Here is a 12,433-nt window from a genome sequence, read left to right on the forward strand (position 1 = left end):
ACAAATGTACTCAGCCAATCACAGGGCAGGACTCCATTTATATTCTTCTCCTGCCATCAATGGCCAACCCGGTCCCACACTTCATCCATGTCTTTGGGGGCCTCTGATCTCCTTATGAACTGTTCCTTCCATGATGATCAGCCATGGAGTATATCTGAGGTGTATATCAGGGTGTGCTTCTTCCCCACATGAGATCTGGGATGTCCAGCAACATTCATCTAGAAGACATTTCCCGCACTCAGGGCACTAATACACCTCCAGGGTTGTGTGGGACCCCTGATGTACAGGAAGACAGGACTTCAGTGCGGAACATTTCCCTCACTCTAGAGTAGAAAGCAGCTTCTCCCCCCTGTGCAATCTCTGATGTTTGTAAAGACTGGCCTTCACTGAAAAAAATTTACCGCACTCAGGACAGGAATACGGTTTCTCCCCCATGTGAGATCTCTGATGTGGGAAAAGATTTTACTTATTTGAAAAACATTTCCCGCACTCGAGACAGGAAAATGGCTTCTCCTCCGTGTGAGATCGCTGATGTTTGTAAAGAATGGATTTCCGTGAAAAACATTTCCCACACTCAGGACAGGAATACGGCTTCTCTCCTGTGTGAGTTCTTTTATGCTCATTAAGATGGCATTTAAAACGGAAACATTTCCCGCACTCAGGACAGGAATATGGCTTTTCCCCCGTGTGAGATCTCTGATGTACGGTAAGCTGGGATTTCTGTGGAAAACATTTCCCGCACTCAAGGCAGGAATACGGCTTTTCTCCTGTGTGAATTCTTTTATGTTCATTAAAATAGCAATTAAAACGGAAACATTTCCCGCACTCAGTACAGGAATACGGCTTTTCTGTGTGAGATCTCTGATGTACGATAAGCTGGGATTTCTGTGAAAAACATTTCCTGCACTCAGGACAGGAATACGGTTTCTCTCCTGTGTGAGTTATTTTATGCTCATTAAGATGGCATCTAAAACGGAAACATTTCCCACACTCAGGACAGGAGAACGGCTTATCTCCCATTTGAGATTTCTGATGTCTGACAAGATTGGATTTCTGTGAAAAACATTTCCCGCACCCAGGACAGGAATACGGCTTCTCACCTGTGTGAGATCTTTTATGCACGTTAAGATGGTATTTAGCATGGAAACACATCCCGCACTCAGTACAGGAGAAGCTCTTCCCTGTTGGAAGGGACTGTTGGTCCCGCACAGTCTGAAGTTCCTCAGGATACAAGGAATCCGATGGTCCATCTACACTGGGTGGAGCCAGATGGACATTGGAGGGAGCTGGGTTTTCTCCTGGACTATACAGTGTGATGTCCTCATCTTCTTCAGGGCAAGAATGCGGCTTCTCACCTCTGTGAGATCTTTCATGCTCATTAAGTTTGGATTTATAATGGAAACATTTCCCGCACTCAGTACAGGAATATCGCTTCTCAGCTGTGTGAAGCCTTTGATGTGTTTTAAGATTAGACTTTTGTGAAAAACATTTCCCGCACTCAGGACAGGAATACGGCTTCTCCCCCGTGTGAGATCTGTTATGCTCATTAAGATGGAATTTAGAAGGGAAACATTTCCCGCACTCAGTACAGGAGAAGCTCCTCCCTGTTGGAAGGCTGGCCCGGTCCCGCACAGTCTGAGGTTCCTCAGGATACGAGGAATCCGATGGTCCATCTACACTGGGTGGTGCCAGATGGACATTGCAGGGAGCCGGGTTTTCTCCTGGACTATACTGTGTGATGTCCTCATCTTCTACTTTCCAGTCTGGAGACAAAGTGAGACAATCCTCGGAGGTTTTCCTCATCTCCCGGCCATGGACTAAAATACAAAGACAAAGAGGATTACTAGACAGGAGCTGATTGGTTCCCCCAAACCAGGACTCCGCCCACATCAGGCAGCTTGGTCTCTGAGGAGCTTACAATTCCACCCTCAAGGGAACTAGGAAATGGCTCCTCTGATCTCCTACCAGGTCATTTCTTTATTCATGGACCTTAGTCAGAGAGTGAGGAAACAACCAGAACTGTCTTTTATAGGAGGGACAGTGATGAGGGGATTATAGGACGAGGGTCCCCACCCCCTCTATCACTCATCGCCATCTTCCCAACACAAGAAGTACTGCACTTCCTTATTTAGTCCATGATTTAGTCATGAAGAACAGCGGGGCTGAGCCCCACCAGAGGTCAGAGAGTGAGGATGGGGGGAGAACAACCAAGATGAAGACTGGACTGATCCTGAAGACCACCATCATTGGGGTATTGACTCCTCCCTCATTATCACTTTCTGTTTAAGTGTCCAAAGTTGGAGGATGTTATCACATTATTATCACCATGTAAAAGTCTGTGCTCCAATCACATCATCCGATATAAAATGTCCAGCTGGGAGGAAATGGGTGTAACAAAAGAGAATCCATATTATGTGTATATATAGCAGTGGGGGGAGGGGGAGAGCAGAAGTCAGGACTATGGAATGTACAACATAGAGTATATAGTGCAGGGGTCAGGAGTATGGAATGTACAACACAGAGTATATAGTGCAGGGGTCAGGAGTATGTAATGTACAACATAGAGTATATAGTGCAGGGGTCAGGAGTATGTAATGTACAACATAGAGTATATAGTGCAGGGGTCAGGAGTATGTAATGTACAACATAGAGTATATAGTGCAGGGGTCAGGAGTATGTAATGTACAACATAGAGTATATAGTGCAGGGGTCAGGAGTATGTAATGTACAACAGAGTATATAGTGCAGGGGTCAGGAGTATGTAATGTACAACAGAGTATATAGTGCAGGGGTCAGGAGTATGTAATGTACAACATAGAGTATATAGTGCAGGGGTCAGGAGGATGTAATGTACAACATAGAGTATATAGTGCAGAGGTCAGGAGTATGTAATGTACAACATAGAGTATATAGTGCAGGGGTCAGGAGTATGTAATGTACAACATAGAGTATATAGTGCAGGGGTCAGGAGTATGGAATGTACAACATAGAGTATGTAGAGCAGGGGTCAGGAGTATGTAATGTACAACATAGAGTATATAGTGCAGGGGTCAGGAGTATGTAATGTACAACATAGAGTATATAGTGCAGGGGTCAGGAGGATGTAATGTACAACACAGAGTATATAGTGCAGGGGTCAGGAGTATGTAATGTACAACAGAGTATATAGTGCAGGGGTCAGGAGAATGGAATGTACAACATAGAGTACATAGTGCAGGGGTCAGGAGTATGCAATGTAAAACACAGAGTATATAGTGCAGGGGTCAGGAGTATGTAATGTACAACACAGAGTATATAGTGCAGGGGTCAGGAGTATGTAATGTACAACATAGAGTATATAGTGCAGGGGTCAGGAGTATGTAATGTACAACATAGAGTATATAGTGCAGGGGTCAGGAGTATGTAATGTACAACATAGAGTATATAGTGCAGGGGTCAGGAGTATGTAATGTACAACATAGAGTATATAGTGCAGGGGTCAGGGGTATGTAATGTACAACATAGAGTATATAGTGCAGGGGTCAGGAGTATGTAATGGACAACATAGAGTATATAGTGCAGGGATCAGGAGTATGTAATGTACAACAGAGTATATAGTGCAGGGGTCAGGAGTATGTAATGTACAACATAGAGTATATAGTGCAGGGGTCAGGAGTATGTAATGTACAACATAGAGTATATAGTGCAGGGGTCAGGAGTATGTAATGTACAACATAGAGTATATAGTGCAGGGGTCAGGAGTATGTAATGTACAACATAGAGTATATAGTGCAGGGGTCAGGAGTATGTAATGTACAATATGGTCAGGACTCATAATATTGGTATTCAGTAATCAGTGGAAGCTTAAATGTTTACTGTAGACAAGTTGCAGAGATCCCACACCGCTGCCTCCCATCTCCTGAGACTGCACTCAGTGACTTGGGTCTGAGACACTACAGACATATCCCTCCACCCGGCACAGCCAGCAGACCACAGAGCAAGGAACCCTGGGAGAATTGTTCTGTCAGAGATCTTACCCGGGCATGAGGAAGAAGACCCACAGATTAGGTCCCAGATAACTCAACATCTATGGTGAAATGAACATTTTGCTGCCAGCTGAACCCCAGAACCTCCATAAATCCAGTCTAGAGACATAAATTGTGTCTGCAGCACAGAGAAGGAAGATTATCCGAGAGAAATCCAGGAATACAGGACGGGGAACACAGCTCAGGAAAGTGACCAGGGGATTACAGGCTGATATCACCCAGTCCCCGCCCTACTCTGGACCAATCAGTGAGCAGTATGGGTGGAGGAATGGATTTAGTGTTCATGACCCACCTGTGCTGATCTCTGTAGGAGTGTCCTCCTCTATAAATGTCCCCGTTATTCCATCCTCCTCCATAGACTGCTGATCATCCCTCACATACGCCTCTTCTTCTTCTGCTTTCACCTCAAATTCTATATCGATTGGATCTCCACTCTAAATCATGGAAATGAGAGAAAATATCATCCTTAAAATGTAAGATTTATGATTGTGACATCACATATAAAATCCACACATTGTCTCCACAAGTCCATGTTCTAGATTCCCCATCCCACCAACCTTGTAACAGTGAGGGATGGTGTGACCTTCCTGTGGGGAATCCCGGGAATACAGAGGACGGGGACATCTCTCTGGTGGGTTCCTGGTATTAGGTGGCTCCATCATATCCTTGTGTCCTTCTGAAAACTCCTCCATCACTCCATACTCCTCATCCTCCTCTTTATACTCTTCTTTAACATCAATATTCTCATCCCCGAGGATTCCACTCTGAAAGATATAATAAAACATTCATTGTAACAAACATGCTGTGTATAAATCACAACTACCAATAATTGTCATCATCTACCTGATGATGGTGAGGGATGGTGTGACCTTCCTGTGTAGAATCCCGGGAATACAGAGGACGGGGACATCTCTCTGGTGGGTTCCCATGACTGGATCCATCTGTAGGAAACACACACACTGACTGAATCCATTGTTTCTATGTGTTTATCAGATGATGGGGGATCTAGGTGGATCCTCCGTACTGCTCTCTCCTTTACAATAAAGTCTCCTCTTACCCGGTGATGTGAGGGGCGGCTGATTGTCCATCATGACGTCCTTGTAGAGATCCTTGTGTCCTTCTAAATACTCCCACTCCTCCATGGAGAAATAGACAGTGACACCCTGACACCTTATAGGAACCTGACACACACAATGATACAGTCACCATCCAGACACATCCCTTGTCTGTTACTGGAGAATGTCCCAGAATTCCCGGCACCGCTCACCTCTCCTGTCAGCAGCTCAGTGATCTCTCTGGTGACTTCTAGAATCTTCTTCTTCTTTCTCTCTTCTATCAGGGAGGGAGGTGGAGGCAATGTGATGTCATATGATCTCCAGACTTCACAGGAGGAAAACTCTACATCTGAACACAAATAGTCACATCAAATGATATTCCCAGAATCCTCCTCACCTCTCCATTCAGGTCTCCATTTTATTAAAGCCCCACTTCAGGCTGAGGTATAATTCCCCCCCACAGGACCCCCACACTACGCAGGGTATAGGCTTGTGAGGTCAGTGTGATGTCATAGGATTCTCTGACTCTGGATGGAGGGACATTGGGAGGAGGAGCTGTGAGGTCAGTGTGATGTCATAGGATTCTCTGACTCTGCATGGAGGGACATTGAGAGGAGGAGCTGTGAGGTCAGTGTGATGTCATAGGATTCTCTGACTCCAGATGGAGGGACATTGGGAGGAGGAGCTGTGAGGTCGGTGTGATGTCATAGGATTCTGACTCCGGATGGAGAGACATTGGGAGGAGGAGCTGTGAGGTCAGTGTGATGTCATAGGATTCTCTGACTCCGGATGGAGAGACATTGGGAGGAGGAGCTGTGAGGTCAGTGTGATGTCATAGGATTCTCTGACTCTGGTTGGAGGGACATTGGGGGAGGAGCTGTGAGATCAGTGTGATGTCATAGGATTCTCTGACTCTGGATGGAGGGACATTGGGGGGAGGAGCTGTGAGGTCAGTGTGATGTCATAGGATTCTCTGACTCTGGATGGAGGGACATTGGGGGAGGAGCAGTGAGGTCAGTGTGATGTCATAGGATTCTCTGACTTCGGTTGGAGGGACATTGGGAGGAGGAGCTGTGAGGTCAGTGTGATGTCATAGGATTCTCTGACTCTGGTTGGAAGGACATTGGGAGGAGGAGCTGTGGGGGACTCTCTGTGAGGTTTCTGTACATTGCTCCCAGGTGCATCCCACCTCTCCAAACATGAAAGATGACCTTTGTCTTTGGGCTTTGCCAGGACACATCATATTTCTCAGATCTCCGTGATCTCCGGAGACTTTACTGATCACATTTTAGGATGAATATCTGTGACTGGGATCATTATGAAGAAATATGGTTTCAGGGCATTTTTATTATTATACAGGATTCATGGCGCCAATAGTTTGCTCAGTGCTTTACAATATAACGGGAGACAATACAGCAACAATACAGATCAATACAAGAGGGATAGGAGGGCCCTGATCCTGGGAGCTTACAATCTAGGAGGGAGAGGCTAGTGGTACAAAAGGTAGTAACTGTGGGGGATGGACTGGTAGGGGGAGTAGAAGATTCCATTATTAGCTGAGGACTGGATAGGCTTCCCTGAAGAGATAGGTTTTCAGAGATCGCCTAAAAGTGAGCAGAGTAGGCGATAGTCTGATAAAATGGGGTAAAGAGTTCCAGAGGATGGGGGAAGCTCTGGAGAAGTTCTAGAGGTGAGCATGGGAGGAGGAGACAAGGGAGCTAGAGAGCAGGATGTCATGGGAGGAGCGGAGAGGATGGTTTGGGTGATATTTAGAGACAAGATTGGTGATGTAATTTGGGGTGGAGTTATAAATGGCTTTATATGTTATTGTTAATGGTTTGAATTTTATCCATTGAGCAATGGGAAGCCAGTGGAGGGATTGGCAGAGAGGGGTGGAGGACACTGAATGGAGGCCAGTGGAGGGATTGGCAGAGAGGGGTGGAGGACACTGAATGGAGACCAGTGGAGGGATTGGCAGAGAGGGGTGGAGGACACTGAGTGGAGGCCAGTGGAGGGATTGGCAGAGAGGGGTGCAGATACAGAACGGTTAGTAAGGTGGATGAGTCTGGCAGCAGCATTCATGATAGACTGAAGAGGGGATAGCCTGCGATGAGGTCGGCCAATGAGGAGGGAGTTACAATAGTCAAGGCGAGAGATAACAAGGGAGTGAATAAGTTGCTTAGTGGTTTCCGAGGTTAGGAACGGGCGTATCTTGGAGATGTTGCGGAGGTGACGTCTACAAGATTTGGACAGTGATTGGATTTGGGACTGAAAGGACAGATGGGAGTCTAGGATTACACCTAGTACCCTGGCATGAGGGGAGGGACTGATGGTTGTATTATTGATCTTGATGGAGAAGTCAGGGGAGGGGGCACGGGCTGGGGGGAATACTAAGAGCTCAGTTTTGGAAAGATTGAGTTTGAGGAAGTGGAGTGACATCCATGCCGATATGTCACTTAGTAGGTTAGTAATGCGAGAGGAGACTGAAGAGGTGAGGTGAGGAGGAGACTGAAGGGGTGAGGAGGAGACTGAAGGAGCGAGGTGAGGAGGAGACTGAAGGGGTGAGGTGAGGAGGAGACTGAAGGGGTGAGGTGAGGAGTAGAAAGATAGATTTTGTGTGTCATCAGCATAGAGATGGTACTTAAAGCCATGGGAGTTTATCAAGTGACCAAGGGAGAAGGTGTAGATGGAGAAAAGAAGGGGTCCAAGGACAGAACATTGAGGGACCCCTACAGAGAGAGGGAGTGAAGAGGAGGATCCAGAGTTATAGATAACACTGAAGGAGCGCTGCGATAGGTAGGAGGAGAACCAGGAGAGAGCAGAGTCTCTGATGCCAAGAGAGTGGAGTTTTTTGAGGAGGAGGGGATGGTCAATAGTATCAAAAGCCACAGAGCAATCAAGTAGTAAGTGTATGGATTAATGGTCATTGGTTGGGATGAGTATGGAGTAGAAGCCATTGGCTGGGATGAGTACGGAGTAGTGGCCATTGGTTGGGATGAGTACAGAGTAGTGGCCATTGGTTGGGATGAGTACGGAGTAGAAGCCATTGGTTGGGATGAGTACGGAGTAGTGGCCATTGGTTGGGATGAGTACAGTGTACTGACCATTGGTTGGGATGAGTACGGAGTAGAAGCCATTGGTTGGGATGAGTACGGAGTAGTGGCCATTGGTTGGGATGAGTACGGAGTAGTGGCCATTGGTTGGGATGAGTACGGAGTAGTGACCATTGGTTGGGATGAGTACAGAGTAGTGGCCATTGGTTGGGATGAGTACGGAGTAGTGGCCATTGGTTGGGATGAGTACGGAGTAGTGGCCATTGGTTGGGATGAGTACGGAGTAGTGGCCATTGGTTGGGATGAGTACGGAGTAGAGGCCATTGGTTGGGATGAGTAAGTAGTAGTGGCCATTGGTTGGGATGAGTACCGAGTAGTGGCCATTGGTTGGGATGAGTACTGAGTAGTGGCCATTGGTTGGGATGAGTACGGAGTAGTGGCCATTGGTTGGGATGAGTACGGAGTAGTGGCCATTGGTTGGGAGGAGTACGGAGTAGTGGCCATTGGTTGGTTGGGATGAGTACAGAGTAGTGGCCATTGGTTGGGATGAGTATGGATTAGTGGCCATTGGTTGGGATGAGTATGGAGTAGTGGCCATTGGTTGGGATGAGTATGGAGTAGTGGCCATTGGTTGGGATGAGTATGAAGTAGTGGCCATTGGTTTTAGCAGAGTGTAGATCATTAGTGAGGTTTAGTAGGGCAGTTTCAATGGAGTGTAGTGAGTGAAAGCCAGACTGTAAAGGGAGAAGAAGGTTGTTGTCGGTGAGGTGGGAGCTCAGGTGATTGTAGACTAAGCGTTCTAGGAGTTTAGAGGTAAATGGTAGCAGGGAGATGGGTCTAAAGTTGTTCAGGTTGGTGGGGTCAACGGAGGGCTTGTTAAGTATGGGAGTGATGTGCGCATGCTTTAGAGGGGAGGGGAAGGCACCAGTAGAGAGGGAAAGATTGAAGATGTGAGTGAGGGAGCATAGGATGGAAGAAGAGGGTGATCGTAGTAGTTGTGAGGGGACAGGATCCAGGGGACAGGTGGTGAGACGGGCTTCTGAGAAACCTTAGTGACCTCTTCGGTAGTAGCGAGGTCAGAAGAGGAAAATGTTGAGGGAGGTTTAGTATAAGGTATGCTAAGTGGGATGGATGTCTGTGCAGTGGTGATGCCGCTATGAATTGTATCAATCTTGTTTTTGAAATGATTTCCAATCTCATGAGCAGTGAGTGAGGTACTGGGTGGGGGTGGAGAAAGTAGAGAGTTAAAAGTAGAGAAGAAAGATGAGGACTGGATGACAAACTATTGATGAGAGTGACAAAGTAGGCTTGTTTGGCAGCATGGAGGGAGGAATTGTAAGTCTCTTAACCTCTTCCAGTCCGGACACTTTCACCCCCTTCCAGTCCAGGCCAATTTTCAGCTTTCAGCGCTATCACACTTTGAATGACAATTGCGCGGTCATGCAACACTGTGCCCATATGAATTTTTTACCGTTTTTTTTTTAGACAGATAAAGCTTTATTTTGGTGGTATTTATTCACTACTGGGATTTTTATTTTTTTGCTATGTAAATGAAAAAGTCCAAAAATTTTGAAAAAAGTTTTTACTTGTAAAATTTTGCAAATAATATTTCATGATAAATCTTGGCCAAAATTTATTCCGTTATCTTTTTAGTTAAAAAAAAAAATAGCCCAAATTAGTTTATAACCAAAAATTATAACTTTTAAACATTTTTTTTACATTTTTAATTTTTTTTATATTATTATTTATGTTGGTTTTTTTTACATACTGTCACCCTAGTAGTACAGCGTCACCATGGTGACACTGTAGTACTTGTGGGGGGTGATGAAGATATTTTTTTTTTTACTCTGATTGCTTTTACACCCATAAAGGCTGTAAAAGCAATAATTTCTCCTTCTCTCTGGCTGCATTCTTGCAGCCATTGAGAGCTACTGTGTGAGCTGTGATTGGTCACAGCTTGTCACATGGTACAAGTCTGTTGTGAATAGCCTTGTACCATGTGACCTTTGTGATCATTCACAGATTTCACACGTAGTAAGCAATGTTAGAAGCAGGGGTGGACTGACAACTCATGGGGCCCCCCGGGCAATAGGGGATCATGGGGCCCCTGTGTCCTTCCCAAACTCAAAAAAGCTTATGAAAAAGGTACCAGGGGCATCTCATGGGGCCCCCTACTGACCCCAGACCCTCAGGTAGTGCCGAGTTTCCAAATGGTCAGTCCACCCCTGGTCAGAAGTGACATCTTGTGATCACTGATTGGCCAATCGGTAATCACATGATCGGGACCTCACAGAGAGGTCCCATACGTTGATCGGTATTCGTGGTGCTGCATGCTCTCAGGAAGTGCGCATAAGCAGGGGGCAGGGAGTCCATTTATAAATGGCCACCTGACCTTGCACTGCCACCATCCGGCCATTTATATACAACGGATGGATGGGAGGTGGTTAAGATGTCTGGTGTGGTCAGTCTGCCACGGATGTAATGGTCGGGGCCTGATGCTTCGTGTTGTTAGAGGAACAAGTGAGTCCAGTGTGGATGACAGTGAACTGTTGTAGACAGCAGTGGCCAGGTCAGGGCAGGACAGGGGAGAGATTCTGTCATAGAGTTGGTCAGTTGCAGAGTGGAAAGGAGCCGGGTTCAAGTTGTGAAGGTTTCTGCGGGTAATTGTTTGCTGCTTGGAGGGATAGGTGTTTGAAGACGAGGAGACTGTGAAGGTGATGAGATTGTGATCAGAGAGGAAAGGGGGTGTTTGTGAGGTTGTAGGGAGTGCAAAGATGGGAGAAAACAAGGTCTAATGTATTCCCATCAGAGTGAGTGGAGGACTGTATACATTGTGTTCAGGACATTTACTACAAATGACATTTTTCTCTCTTTCTTCCTATTTGAATCTTATAAAACAAAGACATAGATATTCCAATCCCCCTAAATATCCCCCCATCCCCCGCCACTAACTAAAGTAATAAAATCCGTTAGTATAGACTGATGAGGTGAGAAGGTGACACCTCTCCACAATGAGGAGAATGTTCCGGCCCCGGAAGTGGGGGAATGTTCTGCCCCTGAAGGGGTTCATCTGGGTTCCCACACTATATATGTGTGTATCATCATCTGCTGGAGATAAAAGACGTCACAGTGACTATGGAGGAAGAGGACAGACATGACTATGGAGGAAGAGGACAGACATGACTATGGAGGAAGAGGACGGACGTGGCTATGGAGGAAGAGGACGGACATGACTATGGAGGAAGAGGACGGACGTGACTATGGAGGAAGAGGACGGACGTGACTATGGAGGAAGAGGACGGCCGTGGCTATGGAGGAAGAGGACGGACATGACTATGGAGGATGAGGGCGGATGTGACTATGGAGGAAGAGGACGGACGTGGCTATGGAGGAAGAGGACGGGGGTTGGTTACTGGGTGTAAATAGAACATAACATCTTATTACCTCCTCTGCTGCCACTTCTACCAACGTCTCCTTTCTACTTCTGTCTGTACCTGCCATCACTTCCTGTCTGTACCTGACATCACTTCCTGTCTGTCTTCCATAGAGACTTCCTGTCTGGGTAGAAGTGAGATCGCCACCTTGTGGAGCTCAGAGGAACTGCAGCCCCGAGAATCATCTGGTAGTGTGACCCCGGCCTTGTGCTGGGTGTGTATGGACTGTAGATCCTTATAGAGGGGTCACCTCCACTCCCACCAAGGGGGACAGAAATATATGACTGCCTAGTCCAGCCTTTCTCAGCCAGGGGTCCTCCAAAGGTTTCTAGGGGCTCCTTCAGCAATGAACAATTCCTGTCTCTTAGTAACAAATGGCATCAATGATCTGTAAAATCCATTTCTTGGAATACATCACAGGACACGAAGCATCTTTATAAATCCTTCCTAACACTGTTATGCCCACCTACAGGGGATCGGACATTGGCCAACAATAGACAGGACGTCCCCTTGTAGAGCAGATCTCTGACATAGGAAATGTTTGCAGCAAGCCATAGCCCATAACAGGAGGGGACGGATCTCTGGGATTCCTGAGGGAAGGAATCACTAACTAGCTGACATCTCCTGAGCATTCCAAATCAGACTCGCCCTCGCAACTTCACAACTTCTCCCAGACACAAAAACATTCCACGCATGTAAACACATACATGTAATCTGACCGACGTCAACATGCTCAACTCTGACAGTCCCAGAATATCCAATGTGTTTGGTGTTTAGTGACATCATATATCATGCCTGCTCAATATACAGGAAATGATCCACTACAGGGACCCATCACCTCCCAATCGTGCCGCTCACCTTCAGGT

General features: G+C 46.5%; 1 protein-coding gene and 1 pseudogene across 2 annotated transcripts in view; both read right to left on the bottom strand.

Moving 5' to 3' along the window:
- The window catches only part of LOC149437784 (uncharacterized), an 82,274-nt gene that overhangs the window by 48,674 nt on the left and 21,167 nt on the right, over positions 1 to 12,433 (bottom strand). The gene's annotated exons all lie outside the window — the stretch shown is intronic.
- LOC149437786 (uncharacterized) lies at positions 319 to 11,634 on the bottom strand (annotated as a pseudogene). Its single transcript, XR_016308008.1, has 5 exons — positions 11,578 to 11,634; positions 5,083 to 5,206; positions 4,869 to 4,966; positions 4,579 to 4,789; positions 319 to 1,754 (listed from the first exon to the last, which is right to left on the bottom strand). The product of XR_016308008.1 is annotated as an uncharacterized LOC149437786 (transcript).

The sequence above is a fragment of the Staurois parvus genome, unplaced genomic scaffold (assembly GCF_062004578.1).
Source record: "Staurois parvus isolate SC_StPar_1 unplaced genomic scaffold, SC_StPar_1.0 ptg001254l, whole genome shotgun sequence".
Taxonomy (NCBI): Eukaryota; Metazoa; Chordata; class Amphibia; order Anura; family Ranidae; genus Staurois; species Staurois parvus.